Raw genomic sequence first — 11583 nt, 5'->3', positions numbered from 1 at the left:
TGGGGGCTGAGCACCCACTGCCTCTCCCAGTCTCTCATTTCTTCATGGATTCCAGCTGGACCTGGAAGCCCTGGTACTGGGGAGAGGCGGGGAGATGATGGGAAGGCATCAAAACCTAGACTGGTAGACCAGGGCTTCTCAGACTCCGCAAGCCTTTCCGGTTTTCAGGGAAAGAGCAAGGTGGTATCTGACACTTCACACCCCTGTGCCGCAGGCCCCAGTCACTGCTAGATGAGGCCACAGCGGTTCAAGACATGGGCTTCGGGCACCAGTTCAAATCTCAGCTCTTCCTGCCCAGGTGCCTGTCTCTTCCCCACTCTGAGCCTCATCTGACAAATGGAGGTAATCATGTCCCCTCTTCCCCGGTGCCTGGTATCCAGGGCACACTCCGTAACTGGGTGACCTCCCCTGAACCGACATGCCAAAATGGTGGCAACCCCAAGCTGGCCAGCTGTAAGGCCAGGCTGCCAGGGGAGGTGGAGGCTCTCTCTGCAGGACCTCCTTTATTCTTCTCAGGGAGGCCCTACCCCTAGGAGTGGGAGGCACAGACTTCTGAGAGGCCAGCAGCAAACTCACACAGAGGGACCTGCTCCTGTGACTCCTTCCAGCATCACGGGCACCCTGGAAGGAGACCTGGCCCCCTGCCATCTGCTCTCTGGGCTTTTCCTATGCTGGGCCGTCTGTTGGGAGCAGTCTGTGTCCTCTGCCTCCTGTTCATCCTGCAATGTCAGCTCAAGTTACCTGCCAGGGAAACATTTTCTGGTGCTTACACCCCTGCACCCATACACGGGTGAACATGGAGAGCTGTGGGAGCATATAGGGGTCTCCCCTCTGCCTTCAGGGTGTCTCAAGGACAGGCTCCACATCTTGTTCCACACTCTCACCTCTGACCAGGATGGGCCAGCCTTCGAGGAGAGTCATGCTGAATAACAGCAGTTTATTATTCTTGCTATTGTCACCATAACCATAGGTATGCCGGCCATCCACACCCCCAGCTGTCCTAGTCCCTGGGCTGTGAATGTGTGTTGGGCTGAATCCTAGGCCTTGTGCCCCCTGTACCCCATGAATTCCCAGCATCCTATCTCCTTCCCAACCTCCCACCATGGGAACTTTTAGTCAAAGGCCATTCTGGCTGGAAGGATTCACCTGGATGTATTCAGACTGTGTGCTATGCAGGAGCACGAGGAGGGCCACAGCCACTCTGACTGAAGCCTTGACATAGTCCTGCCACCCATCTTGCTCCCTCTGTGTCCCACCATAGCCATACACTCAGCTGCTACCTGCTTCTCTGGTTAGCAGCTTTTATAAACTATGCATCCTGGTCACTCATTAACTGGGCAGCTGGGGTGGAGTCGACACCTGGCTGACTTTGTGACAAGCCTGGAGTCCATTCTTAGAAGGGGAGCGAAGGCAAGGAGGCCCAGGGCATGTGTGTCAAGAGCCTGCTGTGTGTGGGCTCTGTGGGTGAGCCTTGGACCACACCACTTCCCTCTGCTCCTTCAGATACCTAAGCAAGTAAGATGATAGGGAGACCATTTCACAAACAGGGAAGGTGAGGTTCCAGAGTTAAAGTGACTTGCCCCAGGTCATGGGACTAGTCAATGGCAGAGTGGAGACTCAGGTATCTTTGACCCAGGTCAACCCATGGTTCTCTGGGCACAAGATGCAGACAGCCTGGCCCAGGGAAGGTGGGCAGATACAGAACTCTTTGTGCCCCTAGACCCACATTTCTTCCACCCCCTCTTCCCAGCTCTGTTTAAAGACCATCCTTCTGATCAGTCTAGGCCCAGGTCTTCAAACTGCCTCTGCCTGCATCTCCCAGGGGGCCTGGATGTCCTCAGGCCACGATTGGCTCATCTCACCTGCCTATGTTTTCAGACGCCAATAGCCTCCCCAGCCTGGAGGAAAGAGCCCGGCCTTGGAGACAGATTGACCCTGGTTCAAAGCCTGCAGCTGTGTGATCATGGACAAGTCACATCAACTCTGACAGCCTTACTTTCCTCTTCCATCAAATGGGTGGAATGATGGAACTCACCACATGAGGTTGCTAAGGGAGTGATGGGGCCCATTTGAGCTCGCCCTCTTCTCAAGGTAATAAGTGCCACAACAGGGCCCTTAAGCTCAAAGTTGTTTTCTAGGCAATGCAGAACCCACGCTTCCATGGTTGAAGGTTGGGTCAGGGACAAGATAGTAAAGTCCACAGGGGTTATCTCCAGTGCGTGCTCAGGCAGCTATAAACGGTGCTCCTGCCAGGCCTCAGTTCTGCAGGGCACTGAGCCTGGTATATAGTAGGCAGCCATGCATAACAGGGAAGGCCCATTTTCCAACCTGTGCCTAGCATCTCATCATGCTCCCTCAGACCAACTCTACTGCACAGGCCTAAGTTCTTCTCATGCTTTCACAGATGCATTCCACCTGCCTGCAACTCATTTCCTTTCTTATCTTGGGGTGAAATGGGAAAAGCAGAGTTAACTTGATATTTCCTATGTCTTGCTTTGAATCCAGGCTTCAGCCTTTACTCTTTGGAGGCTGAAGAAATTAATGGACTCTTTCATGCTTTCTCATCTGTGGACTAAAAATAGTCATCAGTAACAACAGCTCTCATTTCTTGAACCTGCATTGTGTGCGAGGCACAGTGCTATTTTATGGGCATTAATCTTGTTCAGTTCTATAGGATGGGTGTAATGGTTGTCTCCATTTCACAGATGAGTAACCCAAGGTCCACCAAGGCCAAGCACCATGTTAATGTCATGCGAACCTAAACATAAAAGTCCTTTCAAAGTGAGAGGCAATAAGCATTTATTTGATATCAAAGAATATTTATTTGGGAAGCATTGATTCAGGAAGAAGCTCAAATGATGTTCTGACTAGGAGACAAAGGCAAGGAGTATGATGAGAAAAGGAAGGTGAATGATTATATCAATAGGAGGAAGGCATTTCTATTAATGCAGATAACATAAGATAGTGATGTAAATTCTAAACAATGTTTTAAATTTTCAGTCTGGTAGCCATCAGTCTGGTATTCATAATTTCTGCTTTCTTGTTATCCTTGCAAATAGTTCTTTGGGGCACAATGTTGCTTTAGGCCCAGTTTATAAACTAGTTTGCCTTGTTTTAACATTCCTGAGATTTGAGGCAAAAGACATGCCAGGCAGTTCCTCTGGCATGGCAGCTCGGCTCCATTTTAAAGTGGCTCCATGTATATATATTTTTTTAACAGTCACTGTGAGAGTAAGAGGGGTGAGAAGGTTTTATATATGGAATTCTTGCCTCTGATCAGCTTATGGTGTTATAGAAAAAGAGACTTAGACCGGCCAGCGTGGCTCAGTGGTTGAGCCTCGACCTATCAACCAGTAGGTCATGGTTCAATTCCTGGTCAGGGCACATGCCTGGGTTGTGGGCTCAGTCCCAATGTGGGGTGTGCAGAAGGGTTGGGGTTAGGGTTAAGGAGCCGATAAATGATTCTCTCTCATCACTGATGTTTCTATCTCTCTCTCCCTCTCTTTTCCACTCTGAAGTAAAGATATATTTTCAAAAAGAGAAAAAAGAAAAAGAACTTAGGCCTTGGAGGGAAGAAGATTTGGATTTAAATGACTTATCTGCTGTATAATCTTAGATAAATTCTTAGCTTCTCTGAGCCTCCATTTCTTCATCAATAAGTAGATGAAACAATGAGCAACCTCATAGTGGCCATTGTGAGGACAAACTGAAAAATCTCGTCCCAACGGAGCCCGTGACTGGTGACTAGCATGTGCCTGGCCTGTGGAGGCCATGCAGCCAGCGGGATTTTCCTGCCTCTCCTTCTCCATGGAGTCCTCTCTGACAAACCCCATCTCTGACCCTACAGAGAAAACAGTTCTGATCTTAGTCCTGTGCAGCTGAAACACCATGACTTGCCATCTGTCCAGAGCCAGGTTTGACCACCTGTATGACCTTGGGCAAGTGCATCACCTCTGTGATCTCACGTTCTCATTTGTACAAAGATTATCCATCTCCAGCTTTTGAGTTTGTCATGAGGCCGCTTGATTCCCAAATCATGGCTCTTTCCACCAGAGCAAGCTTAACCCTATTGGCCCCACACCAAGGGACAAGGAACAAATTGTAGAGTTTGGAGGCTCCTGTGGCCATGGTCTTTGTTACTTCTTCAACTTCCAGCCCCTCCAGCCAGGGCCCATCATGTGTCACTCTTTCATTGGGAATAACTGTGACTTTCTTATCTATTGACGTGACTCAAATTCATATATCAATCCATATCCTCCTCTTTGCTTCATGAATGACCCTCCATCCATCAAAACCACAGACACAAACCTGTGCTGTTGTGCCCATTGAGCCACTGTACATTGATGTTTCTCAGGACACTTCCTTCTTTAGGAACGTGGGAAGTGATTGTGACTCTGGTCTCTATGTGGAAGCCTCAATCAGAGTGAGTGACAGTTGGCCTGTGTGTACATATTTGGGCTGCTCCTTTCTTCGCACTGGACTTCCTGTTACGTGCCCACCACCATGGTGTCCCTGAGTCCATGTCTCTCCCTGACTCCAAACTGAACATTTTCCCAGGAGCAATTGTCACAGCTGACCACTCCATCTTTCTTGGAATAAAGCACTTTCTCCACTCAGTGTCTGAGACTCACGCTCTCCATATTTTCTGTCAATTTCACTGGCCCATATTCTCAGTATTTTTAGTTGGTTTTTCTTTCTCTTTTTGACCCCTCAGACTTTAGAATGCTCTAGAAAGCATGTCAAACTCTCAGCTGGCGGGCCACATGCCTCATTTATTTAAATGAGGCATGCGGCCCACCGGCCGTGAGTTTGACATGCTTGCAGGGATTCCAGGGCTCAGTCCTCAGGACACTTCCCTTTGTCTACAGTCACCAAGACTGGTGATTTTATCCAGTCTCAAGAACTTTAATGCCATCAGTAGGTGCCCTGTCCACTCCCTAGCCTGACTTCCGTCAGCTATGAACTCATTTTTCTAGCTTCTCAGTTTCTTCCATACAGTTGAGGGCACTACCATTCCGCCAGTTGCTCAGGCCAAAAATATGGCAGTCATTCTCGATGCCTGTCTTTCACTTGCTAAGTTTAATTCATAGGCAAATCCAGTAGCTCTACCTTCACAATACTTCTAGACTCGACCCATAACTCACCATCTCCACTGCTATTAAGTCATCATTGACTATTGTTCTCATGGATTATTGCAACAAACTTGTATTAGTCAGGATTCTTCTGAGAAAGAGAAACAATAGGGGAGAGAGATAAATATCCTGTTCTATTCTATCATCTATCTATCTATGTATCATCTATCTATCTATCTATCTATCTATCTATCTATCTATCTATCTATCATCTATCTATCAAATTCTCTGCTCTTCACTCTCTGGGCTTCAGCCACACTAGCTTCCTTGCTGTCACCCAAATCTATCTATCTCAATCATCTGATCTATCTTTCTAGATTTATTTTAAGGAATTGGCTCATTCAATTGTTGGCAACTATGAAATCTGTAGGGCAGGTTGGCAGGCTAAAATTTAGATAAGAGTTGATGTTGCAGTCTTGAGTCTGAAACTGCAAGAGAAGCCAGCAGGCAGGAACCTCTGACAGGGGTTCTGTGTTGCAGTCTTCAGGATAAATTCTTCTTTAGGAAACCTCAGTCTTTGCTCTTAAAACCTTCAGTTGATTTGATGAAGCCTGCCCACATTAATTACTTAAAGTCTGCAGATTTAAAATGTTATTCATGTCTAAAATAATATCTTTACAGCAATGCCTAGACTAGTATTTGACCAAATAACTGGGCACCACAGCTTGGCCAAGAGTAATCTCCAAACAGATCTCTTTATGTCCACTCTTGCCCCTCTTCAGGCCTTTCTCCACACATCAGCCAGAGTGATTCTATTAAAATCCAAGTCAGATAATTTCTCTCCTCTGCTCAAAACTACTAATGGCTGCTCGCTTTACTCAGGGTAAAATCCACTGGCCTCCAAGGTGGCGGTGGTGCCTCTCCATATCTATGCCCTCAACTCCAAATTCTCTGCTCTTCACTCTCTGGGCTTCAGCCACACTAGCTTCCTTGCTGTCACCCAAATATGCCAAATATTGTTTATCTCGGGGTCTTTTGTCTTTACCCACATATTTATATGGCTCATCTCCTCACTTATCCAGGTCTCTGGTCAAATGTCATTTCCCCAAAGACATCTTTCCTGACCATCCTTTCTCAAGAGCTTTCCTTATTCCCAATCATTTCTTTAACTTACTTTCTTGTAGTGGCTGTCTTAATGTATGTTTCATTTCTTGCATTTCTTTCCTTATTACAACATAATCTCTATTAGAGTGAGAAATTTGTCTGTTTTGTTTCTTCCCCAAACAATATATGGCACATAGCTTGTGCTCAACAAATACTTGATAACTTGAATAAATGACTATGATTCAAATATCTACTCCACCAATCATTAGATGTTGACCTTGGACAATTTCCTACTTCTATGATTCTCATTCATCTCCTGTCATATGTAAGGGGCCTGGCACACTGTGAGTGTTCAAAAACTGTTGGTTGTTATTATTTTTATAGTTGTGAAATCATTTATTTATTGAGGTACATATATTTTTTCTTATAAGCACAGCAAACTCTAGGGTATTCAATAATTTAATCAACAAAATATTTACTAAGACCTACTAGGGATACACCAACCAGGAAAACAGACAGAGCCACTACTCACAGAGCTGTGCCAATGGCTCAGATGAGAGGTCAGAATAGAGGCAGTAAGGAAGGGCTGGATTCTGTAGGTTCATTGAAGTCAGAGACCACAGGATTTTCTGTTCCCTTGGATGGTTGTTCAAAGTCAGATGGTGTTGCCATCTAGTGAGATGGGAAATCAGTCTGGCAAGAGAACCAAAAGTTTGGACATGTTCAGTTTGCGATGCCTGTTTGACATGTAAGTAGAGATGTGGGCTACAGGTATACATGTTGTGGTCATCAGGGAGTATCTGATACTTAAAAGTCCCAAAACTGGATTGAGGGAGTGACTGAATGAAAAAGAAGAGAGGTCCCAGGATTGAGCCATAACAGGGAACTACAACATTTGAAGGTAAGACAGAGCGGGAGGACCCAGCAAAGCAGATGGAGAAGGAGCAGTAGATGGAGACCAAAAAGAGACTTATGTCTTGAAGCCAAGTGAAGAAAGAGTTTAGGAACCAGAGCATGCTCCCCTGGGTCAGCTCTGCTAAGAGGAAGGCTGAGAACTGCCCCTGGTTTTGGCAACAGAGAAGTTGTTGGTGACTTTGACAAGATCAATTTCAGGAAAGTAGTCTATGAAAATTCCATCAGAGTGGGATGGAGAGGAGAAGGGAGGAGGAAGTGGACCCAGTGAGAATGGAGGTCTGGCTCTAGAGCCAGAGCTCTGAACTACTACTTTAAGTTTAAACCTGTGGGTTGCGACCCCTTTGGCGGTCGAACGACCCTTTCACAGAGGTCACCTAAGACCATCCTGCATATCAGATATTTACATTACGATTCATAACAGTAGCAACATTACAGTTATGAAGTAGCAACGATAATAATTTTATGGTTGGGTCACAAAATGAGGAACTGTATTTAAAGGGCCAGAAGGTTGAGAACCACTGGTTTAAGGGTAAAGTGGAGAAATTACAAATTTAAATAAGGATCAGTATATTGGAGCAGAGCCAATCTGGACGACCTTGTTTGGGGAGTTGTATAAACCAAGGTGTGGTGGGTTTCCCAACAGCCTCCTAAATGCAGTTTTGGCGTTTTTCTGGAGAAGTCGGTGACCCAGTGAATGTTCTATTCTTGCTATGACCAAATTGAAACCCAGAACCAAATTTGTGCCCCAATATTAGTATCTGAATCTCATTTAATCTATGTCTTCTCTTTGGATCATTTTCTCAGTCTACCCACATTGCACACACACACACACACACACACACACACACACACACGCCCCTTTCAGGTTTGTTTATGTTCTCGCTAGGGGATTGGGTATTGTGTTTAAATGCAAATAAGTGAATCAGGGCTGCTGCCTGGTGAAGGGCAGGGCACACTGCAGGCAGAGAGAATCACTGCCCTGGTTCCTTAATGAATCCATATCTCCCTGAGAGTTATTGGTTGAGTAGACATTTATGCTGTTTGATTTGAGGGGTGATAGAAAACCTCTCTGTCCCTATATTTATGTCTGGGGGAGTCCTACCAACATGACTGTGACAGTTCCTAGTGATGCTCCTCTGGCAGGGGGCTGAGGGAAGCAGCACTTACTGCAGCTGCCTGGAAGCTGGGGAATTAGTGGAGGACCCGGGATGGCATCCAGTCCTCAGCAGCCAGATTGAACTGTTCTCCCTTTTCCCCCCTCCCTCCAGCACCTGTCTGGATGCTGTGGCTTTGAAGTCAGGCAGAGCCCAGGTCCCACTATTGTGTGAACTAGAGCCAATCATTCGCTTCTCTGAGTGACAGTGCTATCAGCTGTGGGATGGAAAAACACACCTTGGCTGCAAAATGAGGATGAGGAGGATGAAGCAAGAGCACAGGATGCCAGCCAGCATTCCCCCGGAGCTGATGATGGGCCAGGGCCTCACCTAAGGGCTCTTTCAGTTCAAACTCACAGATTCCTCCCACAGCCCTAGGCTGTAGAACACTCCTTTTACAGAGAACATTGGGGGGTAGGTTTACTAACTTTCCATAAACACTACCCCACAGAGGTTCCTGGAATCCTGGAATCCTGGTCTCTCAAAGAAATGACACAGATGCTAGTTCCTGTAACTACACCATTAGAACAGTAATAGTAAACACATACTGAGAGCATGTAACAGGGTTAGATGCAGTTCTTCATTTGGCCAACAAACATTTACTGGGTACCAGGGCTCAGAAATGGGTAAGATAGTCCTGCCCTCAAAGTGTCCATGACCTGGTAAGGACAGACGAGGACAGTGCTGTGTGGCAGGAACCCCGAGGAGACACTGTCTGCCTCCAGCAAGGAAGTGGGGGAGCTCTTGCGCTCCTCCAGCCCTTTTCTCACATCTCATGCCCAGGATGCCTCCCCTGCCCTCTCCCATGTCCCGCTCAAGCCCCTTCTTCCAGGAAGCCAGCCGTGACCATGGTCCTTCCTGCTCTCCTCTTCTTGGGAACTCCTGCAGCCCTACCGTCTCTCATCATGGAACCAAGCATCGGCCACCTTTGTCATTTCTGTTTTTGTTGCAAATGACCCATCTGTACAGTTAGCCTGCATCCTACCCAGGGTGTGACCTCCATCTCACATTTCTCCAGTGCCTCAGTGGCCCCACGCAAGATGGGGGCACGCTCATCTTTATGATTCTTCAGTCTGTGGGTTCTTTGTGTGCAGCACCCAGGCTGAACTGCCGAGGAAATCCTAATTCTGAGTCAGGGGCCCCGCTGTACCAAGCAGGAGTGAGGTTCATTGAGGATGAAATACAAATTCCCCACAGTATGCATGGGATTGAGGTCCAAGGTGCGGCTGCCATTTATGTTTTTAAATTTGCAGTTGGAAATCATTGTGAAACTTGATTGCTCTGTCTTTGGGACTTCTTGAAGTCCAACTCCACAATAAAGCCAATCAGATTTAATCATCAAATGTCAAATAAGAGCTAATGAACCATTCACAGACTTGGAAGAGAAATCAGGCAATCTCTTATTTCATAATTATCCCTTCCAAATATTAAATCTGAACTGTAAGCAGAATTTGCTCTAATTGCATCCCCCTCCTCACCACTGTGGGGTTCGTTGGTTTTCACTTCCTGTCTTGGCTTTCTGGAGGCCTGACAAGCTGACCTGCTGCTTTCCAGAGGTGAATGCTCCTGGGCCATCATTCAGAGAGGAAGCAGGCAGAGGATGTAGGGATTCCCCCTGCCCAGGTTACTGAGCCCTGAAGCTTGATGCCTGCTGGGTGTCCCCAGTGCTTGTGTGGCAGTCTCTTCGTGGGCGAGGGTAGTTGCAGTGAAGGAGATGGATCACCTCACCAGGAGCTTGGGTGTGGCTTCAGGAGGCTAGGTGGAGCCCAGAGATAGTGTAATGTGTCCAGCCTCTATCTCTCCATCTGCTGCACTAAGATCTGCAAAGACTAGCACCATTGCAGTGCTAGTCTTTGCCTAATGCAGTTGCTGCTCTCTGGTGCTCCTGTGAACCATTTGGCTGGGTGATCTGGGCTATTGTAGAGGGATTGACATAAGGTGACAGCCTGATGGGAGCTTCTTTGTAGGTAACAAATTGCTTTTCTCTTGCTGCCTTTAAGATTCTCACTTTGTCTTTAATTTTTGGCATTTTAATTATGATGTGTCTGACTGTGGGCCTGTTTGGGTTCTTCTTGCTTGGGACTCTATGTGCCTCCTGAACTTGCATGATTTTTCCTCTATCAGGTTAGGGAAGTTTTCTGTCATTATTTCTTCAAACAACTTCTCTACCCCTCACTCACTTTCTTCCCCTTTTGGTGCTCCTATTATGCAAATATTATACATTTCATGTTGTCCCACAGCTCCCTTAAGCAGGCCTTCTGTTTTTTAATGTTTTTTCTTTTTGATTCTTTGATGGAGTGATTTTTCTACCCTGCCTTCTAATTCACTGATCCAATGCTCAGCTTCCCCTACTCTTTCTAATGTGTTCTTTATTAGTGCTATGTCATTCTTTATTTATGGCTGGAAATAAAGATATTATCTTTTCATAGTTACTATACATTTTCTCCTGCTCTTGAGCATATTTAACATCATTATTCTGAACTCTATATCAGATAAATTTCTTATCTCCATTTCATTTATCTCTTCTTCTGAAAAATTATCTTGTTCTTTTATTTGGGGGTTGTTTTTTTGCCTCCCCATTTTGAGTTTGTGTCTATGTATTAGATAGATGTGCTATGACTCCCAATCTCTAGTGCAGGACTATGTCAGACGCTGTTTCTGATTGGCCCTGAGTACCCTGTTTAGGGCTATCAGAAATCCACAGCTTGCGGATACCTCTGCTGGGACTGGATGCCTTTGGAAAGGGTCTGAGATGTGCACCAGGCCCAGAAGGAGATCAGGCAAAGACTCAAAGCATCCAGAGATCCACCTCTGCCTGCAGTCTGATTGTTGTCAGCTTTGATTGGCCTTAGGCTATGGACCACAGGGTGGGGCGAAAGTTCTTCCAAAAGGGTGCAATAACTGCCTTTCCCCCAGGCCAAAACCACCTGGATAGCAAAGGTCTATAGGAGAAAGATGTCCTCTACAGTGTGAGGGAATGACTCAGCACAGGAAAGTAGAGTGGCTGCCTCCAAGTTCCAACCCCAGAGGTCCCAACCCTGGACTCTCCTCACACAACTCCAGTCCACACTGACCACCTTCTGCTGGAACCCAAGGTGAGTGGCTGCACAGGAAAATTTGTGCATTGGCCCTTTAAGAGAGCGCCTGCATTTCCAGCCATCATTGGCTGGCAAACAGCAACCCTGCTGCTTTTCACAGCCAGGTGTTATGTGGGCACCTTTATCAGTTCTGGTGCTCTGGGCTGGGGGACTCAGCTTGAGGTTTAGACCCCAGAGTTCTCAATGGGAACCCCCCACAGCTGAGATATCCCTCCAGACCTTCAAGTGCTGTCTGTGGGA

Source organism: Myotis brandtii, unplaced genomic scaffold (assembly GCF_000412655.1).
Source record: "Myotis brandtii unplaced genomic scaffold, ASM41265v1 scaffold513, whole genome shotgun sequence".
NCBI lineage: Eukaryota > Metazoa > Chordata > Mammalia > Chiroptera > Vespertilionidae > Myotis > Myotis brandtii.
Note: the sequence above shows the minus strand (reverse complement) of the source record.